A 17414-nucleotide genomic window follows, 5' to 3' on the forward strand; every position below is an offset into this window, starting at 1 on the left:
TTAAAATAATGCACGTTTTTTTATACATACCCCTTCTAATTAATCATATTTAAAAACAATCAGATGAGCTCCCTTTAAATGAAAAAAATTAATGCTAAAACTTTAAAGTGAAAATAGGATAAACAATCCATATAAACACAAGTGAAATATTTCAAGACAAACAATTCAATTCTATACAATGCATGCAGTCTATGTAAAAAATGCATACAGTCTGTAAAAAAATTTCTAGTGTTAATAAAATCATAAACTGTAAATATTAACATGTTGCAAAGTTTAGCTGCTCTAATTTTAAGTACAGATTGTAAGGAAATCTGGTCAAGACCTGGAATAACAGTGGCATCAAGCCTGATTTGCTTGAGGAGTTCCATCTACTCTAACCTGTTTTCCCAGGCACTTCCTCTGGCATCCACAGGAACAACTTCCAAAATACCAAATAAGACTTTATTAAAATCTACACAAGTTGTGGCATGTCTATATAGTGCGTTATTTAGGTTGGCCCTTTTGATGTCATTTAAATGTTCGTAAATACTCTTAGCCAGTCTCCTCTCCATGTTACCCATATAAAAACAGTCACAGTGGTTACAAAGTATTAAGGAAACTAGTCCAGTTGAATTGCAGTCTCCTCTCTTGAAAATAAATGTGTGTTCGACAGTAGATGTTTAACATAACTTCATCCCTTTCCACTATGTATTGGCAGTAGTTACATCTGCCACATTTAATGGTACCTGTTCTGTGTGTTGTTTTGTCCCTTTCCAAAACTTCCTTAATGTTGTTGTGTACCTTGTGTATAAAAGTTGGTTTATCATCCAGGTGTCGATAGAGTTCATTGCCCATTTTTAAAATAGCCCAGTTATGAGAAATAATACTTTTCACCCTGTTAGTCAGTCCGTCAAACTTAATAGCCATACCCTGATGAAATTTTTTTGGGTTAGAGTGGAGCTGTAAGTGTTCACACAAGTCCTTCGCCCAATTAGATTTACCCAATATATACTGCCATGGTGGTACAGCAGTAGCGGTGCCGCCTCACAGCAAGAGGTTCTCCTGTTCGATTCATGGCTGGTGTGTCCTCTGTGTGGAGTTTGCATGTCCTCCCAGTGGTCGAGTGGCCTCCGAAAGACATGTGTGAATGGGCGTGCCTCCGCTGAAGGTTGGGCGTCGGGCTGGCAACTCGGCACCATAAAAACATCTACTGCCAATCATTAGTGGACCGGAGTTCCGCTGTGGTGACCCCTAACTGGGAAAAGCCGTAAAGACAAACAACAACATGGGAAGTGAGTCTCCCTTTTCTCTATTATTTCCCCCCATAGCGATTCTAAAAGTTTCTTGGGATAACCTCTGTTTGAGAACATATTAACTAGATTCTCAAATTCTTCTTCTAATAGTACATCTTTGGATGTCATCTGACCTGAGATTCCGGTGAACTGACATCTAGAATATTTAGGAAAGAAAAATTTTCCATCTCTTATCTTCATTTTAAGAGTGGACACCCAATGTATTGTAAGAGGAAACTTGTTAAGGGTCAGTTTGTTAGGGCAGCCAGAACAGTGTATGTATATAAAACGTGCATTATTTAAAAAAAATGTTTGTTCTGAAGAAGTCCACAGTGATGGACAAAAGCACTTAATTTAAAATCACTCAATAAATGATTGGCTTTATATTTTATTTTGGTATTGGACATTTACTCAGTCCATGGTTGCCTCTGCCCTTGTTGGTGACTTTGTTCAAATTGACTATTCAACCTGTTATTTTTCAGAAGGAAATCTGCAGTATAACTACACATGCTAAGCCATGTGATTTGCAAAATAAAAGTGGCAAAAAAGTTGCTGTTATATATTGGCAGAATAATAAAAGTTCAGGCGTGTGATTTATGATTTACGTGTATTTATGTAATTTACTTTATTTATTGCTAATCTACATATTTTGTTAAAATTCAATATACATCTATAACCATATAGTTCTATAGTTGCATATCACGTGGCTTACAGAAATGTAATTTAGTCACAATCTGCCACTGTCCTATGCTAGTTCTACAGCTGCATATGCAGACATACACACATCACATTCCTTATAATTCTCTATACATCTATAACTGTATAGCTATATAGCTGCATATGCCGACACACACACATCATGTGGTTTACAGAAAAATAATTCAGTCACAATCTGCGACTGTCCTGCGCTCCCAAAGGAAACAGTGCTGGAGATCTCCTCCTCCAGACAGTTATTCATATCAGCTTTGCAACCACTGCCTCTCAAAGAAGAAAATACTTTGTACTGTGATGTTATCTCAACAAAATGGGCCTTATTGTGCAATATGTCTTTGAATCTTTTTTTCCTCTTTTACTTTTGTCCTGTAACTAACAACCCACCTTGGGTTTCTCCACCTTGTGCGTGCCCATTGGGTGAGTACCAGTTGTGACACTGCTGTTATCAGGCAAGCATGAAGGATTGTCTATTTTATGTTCCTAAAGCCTCCCCCAGTGGTTGACACGTATGCACAGATATACATTGCCTTGATGTGCTTTCAATTGTGAGCATACGCATTCCCACACATGTTTAATCAAAGATACCTCTTATCACAGCTTAGCAAAACCAGCACACATTCCTGATCAACATTCAACATGCAGTGCTGTACCCCCTCCTCTCAGTGGCAGCACTGCAAAAAAATTAACTGCCTCCATTCCCGATGGATGAGCCATCATTTCCTACTCACTCCCACCCTCCCTTATTGCTCTTCCAGTGCCTGAGTTGCTAGAGGTTCCCGGGTGTCTGGGTCACAGTCAGGGGTTTATCCCTCTGCACTACTGGGCTGACCACCTTTTTTGTAAGATAATCATCTTTTTAACTTTCCCCTCAGGTTCAGCCCAGTACTCAATAACTGACAACCATCATTGTCTGCTAAGGCCAGCTGCATTCCTTGGCACAAATGTTCTGCAATGGATGCCCCTACTGGCATAGTTTGGTGAGACATCAGTGCTGAGACTAATATTTGACCATGAGGATTTCTAACTTTAAATCATGAGCTCCGTCTGGATCAGTGAATGCAATGCAATGCAGCTAAGTAGGGAGGCAATTGTTAGTGCTTTCACATGTGAACCCCTAAAGCACTGCCTGGGGCTAGCCAAAGCAGTTGTTTCAGAGTGCAGCAGCACACCATCCTCGTCTCCACTGGAGTGAAAGTGTGATTCTGACTCAACCCTCTCCTTCTTCTGTAATGAGTAAGCAGGTCATCAGCCTCCTATGTCCCATTTCTGCTTACTGGCTCTCTGATGCTGAAGACAGTAACTGAAACCCAGTAACTACTATCATAGTCATAAACAAATCCCCTGTGCAAGATTCAGCAAAAAACAAAATGTATCATTACCTAGAAACACGTAATACATTTGTAATAAAATACTAGTTGGTTCTTTTGTGCAAGAATGAGTCGGTACATGGCATGTTGGGGATTAATGAAAAATACTTTGAAAGTTGTGGTAACTGAAAGTAGACACCCAAGAATAAAGAGTCTTCCAATCCTATCTGTATTCTAAGAAACTTTTGCTGGCTGCGTTTGCTGAGGAGTAGGTAGATGGACAGCAGGGTCAGACTGATGGCACACCATTCTTTGTTCTCAATAATAATATCAAATGCATTACAAAAAAATGAAGAACACTACCAGGTCCACTAAAGGAGCCCATAAACTTAGGCTGGTCTCCGATGCCAAGAATTATGTTAGAAAACTAATGGAACAATACCCTACAATGCTCAGAACATATACATAATGACACCTATGATTCTGACCCCCTACACATTGCCAATATCTTGCAAACAAATTTAGTGCCAACTTCACCCCTGAGAATTCTATTGAAAGCCCCAAAATATCTGAAGCCTTACTCCCTCCATTTATCTCTAAAAATCATTTACTGGAATTGCTATACAAAACCCCCCAAAAAAGCAAAAAAACAGGAAAAAAAACAACCAACCTGTGCTGTGTAAACATCTCACCACACAAATAAACCAGAGTAAAGCAGTCCAAAAAAGTAGAATGATGAGATGACACCAGCCTCTCAGCATAAAATGAACAATCTTTTATTTTAAAACAACATAAGTGCTTTCACAGCTCTTGGTACTTCTTCAGATGTCAGTATAAAAACGCAGTTACACACACAGGAATTTATATAGAAATTCAACTAGCAAATCAATCAGTTAAGCAATTATGTATTAAAATAATGCAAACAATGAATGTAATAAAAATAAAAAAAATCAGAAATAAACTTAAAATCAACTAATACGCATAAGTATATGTAAAGCTCATCTAAAAAGTTAGTGTGTTTGTAACAAAGATTTAAGGGTAACTTTATCATTTAGTGCTGAACCATAACCAGACATTAATCTAGCTATCCACTTGCTCTTTAAGCTTTCAGTGGCATTCCTAATATCATCCAGCCTCTTAGTAGCCGCTACCTGTTTTATAACTTGAAATTCGTGCATGAATCGTGCCATTCCCAATAGAACTAAGACACTCTCCTCCAAAAAAAGGAAGCCAATCTGATGGTCCCCTGCCATAAACAAACTTTACAACAAAAGGAAGAAACTGTTGCAGAAAAGAGGAAAATCCCCGGATGCAAAAAACTCCCTTACCAGCCTCAGTAAGAAGCAGAGATACCTCATAAAATCCTCCAAAGCTAATTACAAAAATAAAATTGCCAAATATTACAAAGACAACCACAAGGCATTCTATAGCTATGTCAAGAATCTAAATGGCAATAAACAAAGACATTGGCAAACTTCAAACACTGGACTCCATGCAGTTTGGGTTCGTGAAGAGCCTATCTTGTCTCCTGAACCTGATTGACATTTTCGAATCAGTCTCCAGAGCCGTGGACAAGGGGTAAGGTGGTCCACATAGCCTACCTGGACCTCGCCAAGGCCTTTGACACCACCCCCCACTCTGGAATCATAGATAAACTTACTAAGCCAGGCATTAATCCCTATGTCACTCGATGGGTTGCCAACTGGCTTAGTGACAGAACCCACACTATAAAAGTAGCCAGCTCCAGACAAGTGACAAGTGGAGTACCTCAGGGTTCAGTCCTGGGACCACTCTTGTTTGGCATCTACTTCTCTGAAGTACAGGCCAACATTAAGGGACTCTGGCTAACAAAGTTTGCAGATGACTGCAAACTAGGAGCCATTACTGAATCCCCAAATGATGTGGATATTCTACAAAAGGGCCTTACAGAAACAGATGCTTGGTGCCAGAGCCATGGCTCAAGCTCAGTGCCAAGAAATGTATAGTCATCCCCTTTGGAAAAAAAACATGTACGCGTAAATTACAACATAGGTGGCAGTACACTAAACACCAAAAGTATGATAAGAGACTTAGGGACACAGGTGGACAGTGGGCTCACCTTTGATAACCACATTGCCACAACAGTCAGGAAATCCTTCAATGTGGCACACCTCATCACTAAGGGCTTTTCATCCAGAAAAAAGGAGGTCATTGTCCTCTATAAAAGAATCACAGGCCTAAAGCAGATGCCCTATGCTGACCATCTAAAAAAAACTCCAACTGTACTCTGTCGCATATTGTCTACTCAGAGACAATCTCTGCTTAACATACAAGGCCATGTCAAACCAATAGCTGTTGGACATGCTACACTTAAAGAAATCCCAATTCCAAAGAGACACATGCTCCAGGGATCTAAACCTTGACATCACAATGAACAAAACATGCTGGAGGGATAGGTTCCTGATCCAGAGACTCCCCAGCCTCTGGAATAGACTACCCATACATGTCAAGCAGAGCACCTCTTTGGCCCTCTTCAAAAGGAACCTTGATGATTGGATGGGAGATAGGAAATTCACCCTGAGATCACGTCAATCACCCTGCTAGACAGGGGTCCAGGGAAGTAAATACTGTGAGAAGAAATACCCAGGGAATTGTTATGCCTAGGCTTGTATAGGCCCTAGGGCTGATAGCCTAGTACCAACCTATGAACCTATGAACTGAACACAATGTGTGTGTGAAGTGAGCTTCACATATTTAGAAAGAACACTGCACTCAGTACCATTATTTGTATGTCTTAAATGTTCTATTATACGTTCTATCAACTGTCTATCAATCTTGCCTACATAAAACTTCATGCAGGCAGTACAGCATGCTAAATAAAGCACATGAGAAGAAGTGCAAGTAGCTTGAACATCAAACACATAGTGGTTACCCTGATCTGGATGTATAAACATACCAGTAGTATCAATATAACTGCCGCACTTACAAGTATGACATGGTCTAGTTCCTTTATAAGTGAAAGATAAAGTTAGGTTATTCACCCACTATCTTTTTAAGATCATTGAAAATCCACCTTCAATTCACCCTGAGAGACTGAGTGATGGTAAATGCAGGGAACCGTTGACTCATTCTTACACTACAGGATATGTCTTGGATATTATAAGGAAACATTGGCCCATTATAACAATTAATAATAATCTTAAAATGATAGTTGGTGAACAACCTAACTTTATCTTTAAGAAGAAATGGTCTTTAAAACAGATGCTTTGTTATCCAAAACAGTTTATTGATGGTAGAACTACTAGGAATAAAATATGTTCCACTTATAAAGGCACTAGGCCATGGCATACTTGCAAGTACTGCAGATATATTGACACCAAACTTCTTTGAAAGAGTCATAGAGACTGTAGATGGTTGCTAGGTAGTGTATGAGGAGTATCTTGACATGGTCAAGGCCTACAACACCATTTCCCATACCGACATTATACAAAATCTAAATGCTTAAAAACAATGACTTATATGTGCTAAGATGGATAGCAAACTGGCTAAAAGACAGAACCCACAGAGTGGGAGTTGTAGTTTCCTCAACAGAAAGTATGAAACTGACCAGTAGTACCCCTCAGGGCTCAGCACTAGCACATTTCCTTTATTGGTATTTAGTTTTCAAAGCTCCAAGCAGAGAGTCAAGACCTGTGGCTAACAAAGTCTGCAGATGACTGCAAACTAGAGTTTGTTGTTAAGTCACTCCGTAACACCCAAACCCTCTTCCAATTAAACTCATGCCGTAATAAAAATGGGCTCAAAACTGAATGATAAAAAGTGTAGAATCATCATTTCTGGTTGACAGTTCCTCCCTTCATCACACTGTATGGACAACACAGTACTTCAAAATGAAACGATAGTTAGGAATGTAATACTTCTCTTTTGACTAGCATGTAGAATAGTGGTCAGAAAATCCTTTTATTTAGGCCAGATAATTGCCTAAGGAATATCATCAAGGTATAAATAAATATTGATCAGGCTATTTGTCTAGTACAAGACCCCTTTGGAGTATATCTCAATAAATATATCAAACAGAAAGACTCAAAAATATCCTAAGCAAAGACATCACAGGCTTAAGTGTCCGAGCTCCCAAGAGAGGATAGAAGCTCTAACCCTTTATTCATTGTCCTATAAACCTTTAAAGGCACATTTATATCTCACTTACCATGTTATTAAATACCTAATCATCCTAGACATCCTGTTTTTCTGCAAGTCCAATATCCAACAATACTAGATGCAGGGACATAAATTTTCACTAACATACATAAAACATGGCAGAAGGACAGGTTTACAATGCAGCTCCACCCACACCTTTGTAATAAATTTCCCCTGCATGTTAAGCAGAGTGACTCACTATCTTCTTTTAAACATAAGCTAGATGTCTGTGTGACAAAACGGGATACTGTCAGCACAGCTAACTGGAATTCTATAAATAATTATATGTCATTGGTGAATATCAGAATGATTTATACAAGATGCTTGTGTTACAAATGTATTAGAACCGCATGTCTTGTATATCAAACTGCTTTTACAGACATGTGTGTTGAAAAGGTACTTGTAGAGTACTTTGTTTGAAATGTAACCACAGTGTGTCCTACAGGAAGAGAACAGAAATGAACATGCACTATTGTAACTGTTTAAATGTATATATTTTAACAGTGAAAACCGGAATACAGGAGGTTAACTTCAGTCCAGCAAACTTCAGAAAAATAACTGAAATTAAATTACTTTATGGCTAGACCATAAAAGATGGTATCTTTCAGTTTTCAATGCAGTGAGAGATACAATGTCTGTAGTAGGAAACTTTCTGTTTAGAGTAAACTAGTTACTGTCCTTGAAAGCATGAAGGAATGCAATTGTTTTATGACCTCCAGTTTCTGCCAGAGATCTGAGGAGAAGCCCTATGTCTATGTATTTTAACAGGTAGATGCTAAATGCTACCAGCTGCCATCAGTGGTTGTTTTGCCTGGGCACTAGGGTCAGATGACAAGAAGTGATGTCATTCTGCAAGCTATCCCAGCAGTAATATTTTAGATATTATTTTGAGATGTCTCTTAGTGAGACAGAGCATTCTGCATTCTGTCTTGGACCTGACAGCAACTAGAAGATCCATTCACCACATCTGCCTTGCTCTAATGAAGTAAGTTTCTAGGGTTATAGTGTAATTCTCTTAGATTCAGTCAGGAATATAGTGAAGCTTAATTTAGATATTTTTCTTTATTTACTTGAGACTGTCCTGCAATGTTGTTTTAAATATTGTGTATGGTTTTAAACTCTGATTTCACTGTGAATATACTCTAAATTGGCCCTAGGAGTGTGTTTGCCTTCCGTGGAAGGTTGGGCGCTGGGCTGGCAACTTGACACTGTAAAAACTTCACTGCCAGTCATGAGCAGACAGGTGATCTGCTGTGGCAACCCCTTACTGGGAAAAGCCAAAAGAAGAAGAAGAAGATTGTCTTTTTCTTTTATTTATTATTAAATATAATCAAACATTTCATTGTGTTTGACCTGTGTAGAGATATTTAAGTTTTGAGAGTACTTGCATAATTTTTTGGTGACACTGTGTGGGCCACTCCTAACAGCCTTGCTCTTGGTCAAACTATAATTTGTATTAATATCAATATTGCACAGTAAAATTGGACAACCTTTGTTAATGGCCTTAACGTAGCTGATAAGGGGTTCTGGTGGCAGTGATAACTCTCTTATAGTCTGTGCAGAGGGACATAGCTGGTAAACCTGTGCCAGCCCTTCCCAGGTGTGTATGTGTAAAACAAATCTCCAAGAGTGTGTGCATGTCAGCTACTTGGGCAGGGACACAAAGCACTGATTGGACAGAGAGGGTGTGGGAGGTTTTGGCTTGGTCACTCAGCTGAGATCTCAACTCTATAGCTGTGCCAGTGGGCAGTCTTATTGGGAATCTAGAGAAAGAGGGATAAACCAGCCCAAGATTGACTTTGGTCTCTGTGTGCTCTTAAGGGAAATTGCACTTGATGCGGAGATCTGCATCTGGAAATACTGTGTGTGTACTTGTCATTCTCCCAGTGAACATCCCCCACTGTTGCCAGTGGTGAGGATTGAAGCATCATTGATTACTGGTACAGTGGTGGGGTGTCACAGTCTGGATGGGTATCCACAAATTTACACTGGGATTTACTGGTATGGTAGAAAGGGGGTGTAGTCTGAGGAAGGGTACTGGCAAATCATGAATGGCCATAAGACTCAGTGGCCTTGCAATATCTTTAAATCTATGAATCTAACTTGGATGCTGAATGGGTCTGGCTGAGGAGTCTGTTACTGCAACCAAATCTTCCCAATATATATTCCACGAGGCTTCATGATTAATGAGAGCTGATCATGTCTATTGTCCTACAAGACAGCTTAAAACCATAGTGGGATTCTGTCAGCACTTTTTCTAGATGAAGAAGGATATGATTCAGAATAATGAGAGTAGGGATTTTCCATGCAATGGATAGCAAGTCAGTTCTCAATACTTTCCAGACACTTGCTTATTTCAGTTTTTTTAACCTAGTAATAATGTTGGCCAGACTATCTTCTAGAAATGTATAATTGTTTCAAATATGGATATATTTCATAAAATTACAATAGTTTTGCATGCCTATTCATAAAAATGGCATAACATCTGACCCCGCACCTTTTCCCTTGTCATTTTAATGATGACATCTTATTTTGAAAATGGTAAGAAAGCCAGCATGTGATTGTCTTGCACAGTTAACAGAGTTAGAAAAGTTAAAAGTTACATCTGTCAGAGAGGATTCCATTCAAAAGTGTCTCAAAGTTCTATTTTGCTATAGCATGAATGCCTTCATTTCCATTTAGAAATTAGTGAAGCAGATCCATAAGAGTCTGGGCCATAAAGAGCCCCTTCAGCCTGAAAGTAGCTTCTTATGTTTGTCAGTGCAAAGCTACATCAACTTGGCCTTGTCATGCGACCATTTATATTTCATAGCTTTGATCACTGAACTTCAACTTTAAACTGCTGGCATGATGCTTTCTTTTGCTGTCATAAGGCATCAGTTTTACATCTGCATTAAAATCTTTTTTTCCGGTTTAGCAGATTATAACTGTTAGTATGCTTTTTATCTCAGTGTCTTTAGGAATGGATGACAGCTTATGAAGCTACTGGATTTTAATTATAAGAGTATTACTTGATGTTATCATCCAAAACAGTGCAGCGGTTGTTGCCAGATTCTTTATAGGAGTTTATATGAAATAATAAAAAACTGTTAGACATATCTAGATTCACAACATCCAGCCACATACAGTGGATATAAAAAGTGTACACACCCCTGTTAAAATGTCAGGTTTTTGAGATGTATAAAAAATGAAACCACAATAAATCATTTAAAAACTTTTCCCACCTTTAATGTGACCTATAACCTGTACAATTCAACTGAAAAGCAAATCTGTTAGGGGAAAAAAATATAAAAAACAAAAAAAGTGTGATAAGCTGGTTGCATAAGTGTGCACACCCTTAAACTAATACTTTGTTGAAGAACCTTCTGATTTAATTACATCATTCCGTCTTCTTGGGTAGGAGTCTATTGGCATAGCACATCTTGACTTGGCAATATTTGCCTATTCTTTCTTCTGTTCTGTTAGATTGTGAGGGCATCTCTTGTGCACAGCCCTCTTCAGATCGCACCGCAGATTTTCTATTGGACTTAGGTCTGGGCTCTTTCTGGGCCATTCCAAATCTTTAATTTTCTTCTGGTGAATCCATTCTTTTGTTGATTTGGATGTATGCTTGGGGTCATTGTCATGTTGAAAGGTGAAATTCCTCTTCATCTTCATCTTTCTAGCATACGCCTGGAAGGTTTTGGGCCAAAAGTGACTGGTATTTGGAACTGTTCATAATTTCATCCACCTTGACTAAAGCCCCAGTTCCAACTGAAGAAAAGCAACCCAAAGCATGATACTGCTACCATCATGCTTCACCGTGGAGATGGTGTTCTTTTGGTGATGCGAAGTGCTGTTTTTGCGCCAAACATACCTTTTGGGATTGTGGCCAAAAGGTTCAACTTTGGTCTCATCAGACCACAATACATTTTCACACATTCTTTTGGGAGACTTGATGTATTGTTTTACAAATGTTATCTGGGCCTGGATGTTTTTCTGGGTAAGAAAAGCCTTCCATCTTGCAACCCTACCCCATAGTCCAAACATATGGAGAATACGGGAGATTGTTGTCACATGTAGTACACAACCAGTGCTTGCCAGAAATTCCTGCAGCTCCTTCAGTTTTGCTGTAGGTCTCTTGGCAGCCTCCCTGACCATTTTTCAGCTTGTCTTTTCATCAATTTTTGAGAGACGTCCAGTTCTTTGCAACGTCACTGTTGTCCCGTAGTTTTCCCACTTTTTGATGACTGTCTTCACTGTGTTCAATGGTATATCCAATGTTGTGGAATTTCTTTGTACCCTTCTTCTGACTGATACCTTTCAACAATGAAATCCCTTTAATGCTTTGTAAGCTCTGTGCGAACCATGGCTTTTGCTGTAACAGGCAACTGAGTAAAGGAAAATCTTACTAGGACAGCTGAACTTTATTTGGGGTTAATCAGAGTCTACACAACTGTAGAGACCAATAACTCAACAAACCAACAAGAAGATTTTTTTGTGATACAGTCAAAACGAGAGCATTAAATCCAGATAATAAAGGTTTTAACATCTTATTGGTCGTGGTCTGACTGGTCGTGGATCCTGCCTTTTGTGTTGGTAAATCAGAGTCTCTTTAGTTGATGGCAGGTGTGTACCCAAGAAGACTGAATGCTGTAATTAAATCAAAAGGTGCTTCAACAAAGTATTAGTTTAAGGGTGTGCATACTTTTACAACAAGCTTATTGTACATTTTTTTTATTTTTTATATTTTCCCCCTAACAGATTTATTTGTTTTTCAATTGAATTGTACAGGTTATAGGCCACATTAAAGGTGGAAAAAGTTTTGAAATGCTTTATTGTGGCCTCATTTGTTTATATCACAAAAACCTGACATTTTAACAGGGGTGTGTACATTTTTTATATCCAGTGTACTCTGTTTCAAGGCTTCATTGCCATGTCTGAAGAATTTAACTTTGTTCACAATTTTTCCATACTTGTCAGACCCTACCATACCTCTCCACTGTACAGATTTTTGCAGAATGTCCATATTTTTGCCTCATATTTTTGGTCTGTTCCTCATAAAAATTGTGCTTTTTTGACAAATCACTGGGATGATCTAAGGATTAAAGTAACTAAATAATTACAGGCATTTGAGTTTCACAACGCATGCTAACACAAATCCTGTTATTCTAGCAATTTTCTAAGTTTATAAAAGCAATATTTAAAGTGTGCCCTATTTTTGGGCCTTTGTCTCCCATTATGTCAGACTTTGTCCAGACTTCTTGCACTAAGAGGTTGAGAGGTATGGCCCCTACTCCCAACCCACTTTATGAAACATCTTTGCCTGTGTGCTTCCACATCTCAAGAACTAAGGTGCATTCTAAGGTGTTGTAGAAAAAATTTTTTTTTAACATTTGATGAGTTGGATTTTAATCTTATTTTAGCTAGGAAAACACTTCATCATATACAGGTGAACTATGTATTGGAAGATTGGAAAAAAAGATGTGATCTAATAAAATGCATAGATGAAATACCTCCGCAATTCTTGTTGCTTCTTAATGTTCTATAGGTGGGTTGGTAGGAGCAGTCTACTTTGAGCTTGATTACATAGGTGAGACAGTGGACACTTAGATCATCAGGCAAAGTGCCTGATTTATAAGATTGAAGATGGGTATTGACAAGTATCCAGTCTAGGGTACTTTTCTTGTTATTGGGTTTTCCTGTCCTGGTGGGGGAGGTTATGATTTGAGTAAATCCATAGAGGTTTATGTGGGTTGTGGGAATTTCACAAGAGCAAGTGCTCCAGTCAATGCTGAAATCCCCAAGAACAATTGTTTCTTGGGGGTTGTTATTGGATAACCAATATAAGAAGTCTTCTAAGGTTTCTGTGTTCCTACCTGGGGGAATGTAGACACAGACAATGTTTACATTTTTGTTTTTGTTAGTTTGTAGTTTTGAAATAAGAATTTCAGCCTTATTGAACTGGGGTGGTTGTTGGGTGTCTATGCTGACAGATAGGGTAGACTTGTAAAGTATGGCTACCCCACCACCCTTTCTGGTGGTACGGTCTAGTCAAAACATACTATACCCTGGTGGCAGAATCTCATGGTCCTTGGTGGCAGGCTTCAGCCACGTTTCTGTTAGGCATAATATATCTGGGGAATGAACAGCTAAGAGGGCATGCAGGTGCTGAGTTTTGTTATTTATTCTCCTAATGTTTAGATGGCAGGCCAGCAGTGAGCTAGGAGGTCTATTTGTTGGAGCTATGGTGGTAGGGGATATAGTAGGTGGATTAGGGCCAACAGGTGGGGATGGACCAGGGTTTGGGTGAATGTCCCGTCCTTTGTGAGGTTGTAGTGTATCCTGAGTATGAGTTTTAAGATTTTGAATAAAGTTTTGTAATAGTGTCTAGTTTGATGACTAATGTAACTAAGTCCAGTAAGATGGTAGTATTTAGGGGTTAAGGTGGTAAGCATGAGGGGAGTGAGTAAGGGTGCATTATTATCTGTTATAGATGGGATGGAAGTTTGGAATTTAGGGTAGTGGAAACCTGGGTGATCCTGACATTTGTAGGCAGTTAGGAGATATGGGATGAGTAAAAGGGGTAGATGTAGAGTTAATAAGACTTATTTTAGGTCCTAGCATATCTACTGAATGAGACTTGAAACTTAGACAAAAGGAATAGTAGAGTTGGAGGACTGGTGGTATCAGGTTGCGGGTGGTGCTGTTGAGTAACAAGTTGTTACTGATTGGTTTAAAAAAGTGGGGTGTGGTCTAGTACCAATAAATGTAGCCGCACCAGGGGCAGGAGGAATTTGGGGGCAGGGTGAAGTGCGAAGCAAGCCCGAGCGAAGTGAAGGCAAGCAGAGCAGGGCAAAACCAATGCCTGTACTAAGTTGTAGCAGTTTATCCTGTATAAGGAAAGAGGGGGGTGGGGGAAAAGAGAAGGCAGTAGGAGTGGTTAGAGGAATACCTTGATTCACTGACACCACACCAGAGGTAAGTTGAATGTAAGGGCCTAAAATCTGCACTCAGCACTGTAATGTTACTTGCACTCAGCACTTGAACTTTACTTTTCATAGGAAGGAAAGACAGACCAGCAGTATACAATTTTGAGGATTTTTACAAGGGTTACTTGTTCAAATGTCAGACAAGTAAATAAAACTTTCGACAGGAATCTATGTCTGAGTGTTAGAAAGCCAGAAGGGTACAAATTATACTTAGACAATTTTCCTGTCAAAGCTGGAATCAAACCTTGTACCTTTTATCTTGAGAAGTAAGCATCTTAACCATTACCCAAACCTAGAGAGTGACATATCCCAGGTTAATGTTTTGACTTGAAGGCTTAATATAACAATAGCCTTTCTATCCATTCTAACATCATGAAACAGGGCTACTACAATCAGTTAATGGCTAATCACCCAGCGTACCATGATCATTGCCATTTCTAGTACTGTCTGTGGCTTTCTGATGTCTTTCATCATTTACTAAGCAGACCGGACTGTGTATATCCTCTTTGATTTAAATGAACAGATATCAAGGCGAAACAGCTATTTTAGCAGGAACTGATTACTGTTTTGTTGGGCCTCTACAGTACAGGGACTCTTCACATTTGAAACATGGATGAACTGGCGTGCTGAAAAAAAACAAGTATTGGAAGGCTAGTTGAGGGATTAGGAGGATAGAGTGAGGTGGTTGGTGTGTTCTTCACTAAGGAATAGTTACAAGCTATGCAAATCCTAGCAAAATTTCCAGTGCAAGACTTAGGTGTGCTTTGCCAAATGCAAGGAGGACTGTACAAACTATTTATTTATTTATTTATTTTTTATGTATTTTTATTATTTAGTTACCTTTGTTTACCGGGGTAGTCCAACTGGTTGGAAGCCCATTTTCAGTGGAGGCCTGGTAAGAAACGCTCCATAATACAATATATATTTCCTTAGAGATTGTACTAGCTCTATAAGTATAGATTGCTAGAGGGCAGTTGAGTAGGTTAGAGGTATGTGAGTAATGGAGAGTATAGACTGCTAAAGGGTAGTTGAAAAGGTTAGAGGTATGTAAAAAATGGAGAGGAACAGGAGTTATTAGTAAGAGTACACAGGGTGGATGGCATTAGCCTGGGCTGATACAAGAGCAGATCCATTTGCTACTGAGGTACTCTTTTAGCAGTTTTTTAAATTGTGGTGGGTTGGTAATATTTGCAATATGTTGGGCAATTGTGTTCCAGATTTCGGAGATATAGTGGGAATAGAGGGTGTCTCCAGCTTTATTGCTGCTTTTGGAAACATTTAGTAATGTTTTATGTGAGGATTGGAGTTGTCAAGTGGTAGCATAAGGTTGAAGCATTTTTTGTAGGGAGGGAGTCTTGTCTGCTTGGTTTACAATGTGGTGGGTGACAAGTTGGGTGAAAGTTAAGTGTTGGGGGAGTTCTAACTATTTTTAGTTGTTGGAGGTCAGAACAGTGGTGGGATCTTTGAACGGAGCTTGTGGGGAATTTGGCTACTTTGTTGTAGCAGGACTTGAGTTTTGTTAGGTCTGTTTTACTTATGTTAGTGAAGATGGGAATGGATAGAGTAGACTGGACAGAAGATGAGTTCTGGCATTGTCTAGACCAATTTGTTTAGTAAGGAAGGGCTTAATTTGGTACAGAGAGCATAGCTTAATGTGAGTCTTCTTAATGAAGTGTGATAGATGTAAGTCAAATTTCAACTTGTTATTGATTATAACACCTAGTAGTTTGGTTTGTGAGACAGTGGTTTTAGTAGTGTTGTTGGATGAGTGCATTTGGAATGTGGTTATGGGACTGGCAGATTTGATTGGGAGAAATAGCATCAGCTTTGTCTTGTTTGGGTTCAGTATAAGGTTTGCTCCAGCTAGCCAGGATTCTGCTTCAGTAAAGGATTGCTGTGTAGGGATCTGTAATTGTTTTACAGAGGATGCAGTACACATGAGGGTTAAGTCATCTGTGAATTGGATGACTGAGGTGAGAGGGGTAGATCTGTGCAGCTTTTTAGTGAAAATGGTGAAGAGTAGGGAGCCTAGTATGGAGCCTTGGGGTACTCCTATGTTTACAGGAAGTAGGGATGGTAGCTCCTGCTGCCATTTAACAGCTTGCTGGTGGCTAGTAAGGAAACCGTGAAACCATGTTAGGAAAGAGTTGCTAAGTTTTAGGGTGGCGAGCTCTGACAGCAGTTTCTGGTGAGAAACTGTGTCAAAGGCCTTGAAGACATCTAGAAAGATGGAGATACACATTTACAGATTTATTTGTTTGTTTATTTACAGTTTGTTTACTTGGTAAATGAGCTGGCCTTCTGACCCTTTCCAGTCAGGACCTAGGTACAAAACAGTACAAAAATGAGTAAGATCAAGACAAATATGCAGATAATTAGCAATAAAATAAAAATCGAAAATTAAGACAAGCTAAATAATATCTTAAGAGTGCATACTAAACTATAGCATTGATGTTATTAACAGCACAATTAACAACGTTTGATATATTTGCACCACATAAAAGGAGGCAGGGTTCAATCAGATACTGTAAACCATCTTATGCTTCAGTACAGTGGAATAAGCTTTTATGGTGAGTGCTTTAGCCAGTATCATGGAAGAAAATGGATTTGACATCTTGATGAAGTTCTTTCAAAGTTTTTTAGGAGGAGTCTCAAGGTATGATTTTCTTAATGGCATTAGGAAAGTGGTTCCAAAGAGTGGGCCCTATTTATTTTTCCTTTTTCTTAATTAGCATGTTTAAATTGAGGCCTGGTAAGTATGCAAATGTCCTCTTAGCTGCTTCTAAGAAACTTGTTTTGATCCCTGAGTTGATGTTTTGTTCTCAGGGGACAAGAGCAGTAATCTGCCCAATATTTTTTTAATAACAAGATACTAAGAATTAGAATAGCTATGCTTTTCATAGGGAACCAATGGACTTTCTGAAGTAAGTTACAGAAGATGACCTGTAGTCTATTGAGTTTGACCAAATGTTGTT

At 38.9% G+C, this 17414-nt stretch overlaps 1 protein-coding gene across 1 annotated transcript in view; it reads right to left on the bottom strand.

The window, feature by feature from the left end:
- The window catches only part of LOC122788162 (myosin light chain kinase, smooth muscle-like), a 943334-nt gene that overhangs the window by 203282 nt on the left and 722638 nt on the right, over positions 1-17414 (bottom strand). The window lies entirely within an intron of this gene.

The sequence above is a fragment of the Protopterus annectens genome, chromosome 13.part0, assembly GCF_019279795.1.
Source record: "Protopterus annectens isolate FY-2018-M chromosome 13.part0, PAN1.0, whole genome shotgun sequence".
NCBI lineage: Eukaryota > Metazoa > Chordata > Ceratodontiformes > Protopteridae > Protopterus > Protopterus annectens.